This window comes from Marmota flaviventris, chromosome 1 (assembly GCF_047511675.1).
Source record: "Marmota flaviventris isolate mMarFla1 chromosome 1, mMarFla1.hap1, whole genome shotgun sequence".
Taxonomy (NCBI): Eukaryota; Metazoa; Chordata; class Mammalia; order Rodentia; family Sciuridae; genus Marmota; species Marmota flaviventris.
The window spans coordinates 43044964-43049247 of record NC_092498.1 but is presented as its reverse complement, the minus strand read 5'-3'; the positions used below and the strand labels follow the sequence as shown (position 1 = coordinate 43049247).

At 36.7% G+C, this 4284-nt stretch overlaps 1 pseudogene; it reads right to left on the bottom strand.

Moving 5' to 3' along the window:
- Nucleotides 1-1096: 1096 nt before the first annotated feature.
- LOC114085176 (stress-70 protein, mitochondrial pseudogene) lies at nucleotides 1097-3036 on the bottom strand (annotated as a pseudogene).
- Nucleotides 3037-4284: the final 1248 nt, after the last annotated feature.

The following is a 4284-nucleotide window of genomic DNA, read 5'->3' as shown; positions in this document are numbered from 1 at the left end:
AAGATGTTACTACAGAAAGATTTCTTGAGTAATATTTTGGGTGCTGAAACTGTTCTGTATCCTTATTTTGATGGTGAATACACATACATACACCTGTGTTAAACCAAAAATAAGTAAAACTCATTTGCACTAGTTTTTAAAATATAAAATTAAAAAATTAAAGTAAAAGGACAAATAGTTACCTGGAAAATAAACACATGATACGTTAACATTTAAATAATTCAATATAAATATTCATAAATAGACAAACAATAATAATGAATAATTTACAAAGGAAATACAGATGGCCAAATAACATCCAGAAAACAATTAAAATAACTACTCTAAATATGTATATGAATAATTAAAATAAGAGAAATAATTTTTATAACATTTAAGAATGGCAATATTTTTATTCTTTTCATATATGTTTTTTATTAAAAAAAATACAAAAAGGTTAAAAAAAAAACAAAACAAGAATCCTCAAGGATATAGGTACCAGACAGGCCAGAGGATAGCTAGAAAAGAAAGCCTTAGGATCATTCGAGATTTAATACCTGATTTTAAAAGGTGTACCTCACATATACAGCTTAGTTTTCCATTGACCCAGCTTCCTCTGTTCCACCAACTACAAACATGGCACAGCTAGCTGTCTTGCATTGCAAGGCCTCAGCTAGAGGAGCCCATGTATACATTGGTCATTGTAACAGTGCTCTTGACCAACTAGAAGGAGCTTCACCTGCATTACGGTCTCATTCCAGGTCCATGCCTCATCTCCTTCACTGTGTTTGATATGGTTTCACCCCTTGAAAATATTGCTACTTCACCATAAAGTCTTATGTTTAGTAAATCGTTCTCTGCCCCACCTTTCACATGTAGCTGAAAAATAACCAGTTAAGGAGAGAACATTGAACATTGTGAACTTTATACTCTGCAGAATTATTACCCATTAAATGTTCATCAGCTAAAGGTCACTAAATTTATATACAAAAGAAATTACATAGTGAATACTACAGAAACATAGTAAAGACTGAAGTTTGTCCATTTCTGCTCAGGAAGTCTCTTCACTCCTAAGCTTCACATAGAATGTTGTCTTTTGGGTGCCAGTGTACTATTACTATTTCTCCTCCTTTTGATCTTTTTGTTTCCCTGTGCCATAATTTCCAGAGCCTTCTCACTCAGATGCCATCTTTTTGTATTCCATTTTAGAGAGCTTAAAGGATGCTTGCTGAAGGAAGGACACTGCCTGCCTAATGTTTTCTCTGTTTCTCTGTCTAATCAAGCCCAGGAACCCCCTCATTTTGGAAATCTCTTTTTTAAGCTTGTTGCACTTATCAGCAGGTGATTGATCCTTGAATTCTTCCATATTGGATTCTGTGTCATGAAATGATTCCTTCAGACAAACTAACAGCTTTAACTCATTCCTTCTTTTGCCAGTGTTCTTCAGCATACTTCTCTGCATTTTTAGCCATATTTTCAATATCATCTTTGCTTAATCCACCAGAAGACTAGATTACAATCTGCTGCTCATGTCTGATGTCCTTATCTTTTGTAGAAACATGGAAGACTCTATTAGCATCCATGTCAAATGTACCTTCAATCTGAGGAACTCCACAAGGGGGGATTCGAATCAAAGTAAACTAAGCAGTTTGTTGTGTCCAGCTCTCTCTCATCTTGAGATATTTTCATCTCCACTTCAGTCTGCCCAGCAGCAGCAGTAGAAAGCACTGGGTTCTTTTTCTTTGGATAGTGTTCCTGTTCATAAGTTTGGTAAGGTGCTTTCTAGAGTTTCAATACTCAGAGATAGAAAAGTGACATCCAGGAGAAGCACATCTGTGATATCACCAACCAATGAACCTCCCCAAATGACAGCTCTAATGACCACAAACTCATCAGGATTGCCAAATTTACTTGGGGCTTGGCCAAAAAGATCTTGCACAGTTTGTAAAACCGTGGGCATCCTAATCCTGCCACCAACAGGAAACAGTTCTCCTCTGTTGTTCTGGCTGATTTCTGCATCCTGCATACCTTTTGACATGGAGTAATGATCCTCTTGATTAAATCAGTGAAAATCCCCTAAAATTGACTCTTCATATTCAAATTCTTGGATCCAGAAGCATCTATTGTTATATACAGCAAGTTTATGTCAGTCTGCACAGATGAGGAGAGTTCACATTTAGCTTCTTGTACCCTTTGAAGTGCTATGCTGTCTTGTTCAAATCAACCCCTGTCTCTCTCTTGAGCTCCTTCACAGTGTGTTCTTAAAAGTCTTTACCACCTAAGAAAGTGTCCCCATTGGAGCATTTCACCTCAAATATCCCTTTCTGAATTTCCAGGATAGAAATATCAAAAGTTCCACCACCTAAATCTTACACAGCAAAATTTTGTCTTCATAATTTTATTAATCACCCATTAAGTTTAGTTATCTGGCCAGCATCCTTAGTGGCCTGTCTCTGTAAGTCATTAAAATAAGCAGCTACTCTAATCACAGCATTTTTGCTGTGTAGCCCAAGTAATTACCTGCAGTTTCTTTCATTTTTATCAACACAAATGCTCCGATCTGACTTGGAGAATAGAGTTTTCCATGAGTCTCACCCAGGTGTCACCGTTGGAGGTAAAGACAATTTTGAAGGGAACATTTCTAATGTCTTTCTGTACTTCAGGGTCATCATAGCTCTGGCCAGTGAGAAACTTGGTGGCATAGAACATATTATTTGTGTGGGTGATAGCCTGTTTCTTTTCTGGCATGTCAAAGAGTTATTCATCATCTGCTGTAAAGGAAACAACAGGAGGGAAGGCTCTGGATACTTCAGCATTTCCCAGCACTTTTGGTTGTTTGCCCTCTACAACCAACCCACAGAAGATGGCAGTACCCAAATCAATGCCAAAAACTGCACCCTTGATTGCTTCTTTTGAAAAATTCCTCCTTGAAACAAACCAAAAAGCCTCATGGCTAAGACCAGTCCAGCTATCCTGGTGGCCGGCAGTTGTGAGGAGGACACCAGAGGCAGCAGTGCCCACAAGATGGATTGTGGAACCTCAGTTGGCACTTATCATAGCCTCTAGACCCAGGGAGCAAGAGGCAGAGAAGGTGCTTTTGGCCCCTGGAGAAGCACAGCAGAGCACTGCTGGCACTTCTGGGACCCTCCAATGTAGAGTGCTGGGACAGGGACCTAGAATGGCAATCACTTATGAAGGATCAAGGATGTGAAGAAGTGAGTTTGATAGTGCACTTTTTGTGGAAACATAAGGAAATACACATCAAAAATGTAAATATACAGTTTATTTAACCTAGTTTTATACAAATTCATCATAAGAAGAGTTGGATTACTTTGGAAAGTCATATCTAGAAGAAGGCTGACTGTAATATTATTTATAATAGGAAAAATTCAGAAACATCCTAAGTTATTCATCAATACAAGATGGTAAACAACATAGTTAAGTGCAATATAGTCCTATGAATCATTAAAAAAAAATGGAAGGTATATTCTTTACATATACACACAAATATGCATATAAATTTGTATGTATGTACACACATATGCATTTACAAGTACAAATAACTATGAATACTTTGTTAAACTTGAAAAATGAAGGACAAAATTAGCATGTATGTATTGTATTTATAGATGGTTTCTATGCCCCATTTTCCCCCAAACCCCTAGAATCTTATGGATGTTTTTAACATTGTGTGAAGTCTGCTACTGTTCTTTTTACCTATTCTTAGCCCATTCTCTTTCTTCAGAGGAGACATTAGTTAAAATCCTTGGATTCTTAGGGTTTAGAGAGAAGCTAAAGGGTCACTGTGGTTTTCAGAGGGCTGTTTTCATCCAAGAAATTGTGGTTAATATATCATTAGCCATTAGGGGGATGAGACATAAAATGTAGGGTGGGTGAGTGTTATTATTTTAGCAGATTTGTTAGGGATTTATTTTCTCACAATAAAATGCACTTGTTTTAAACAGTTTAATGAGTTTTGGCAAAATGTGTAGAGCACTGAACCTTCCACCAAATCAAAATATAAATATTGCTCCTCGTGTCACTTTCAAATTCATCTCTTCCCTATCCCAGTTCCAGGCTTCACTGACCCGCATTCTGTCTCTGTAGTTCTGATATTTTTTCCCCTTAGGGTTTCTATAACTGGAATCAAACAGTATGTAGTCTTTGGCTTTCTTTTTTTTTTTTTTTTTCACTCAGCATAACATTTTAAAACTTCATCCATGTTCCATATATTCATCTTGTACCTTTATATTTCTTAATGATGTTATTTTTAAAAACAGACACAATTTGTTTTACTTGTTGGCA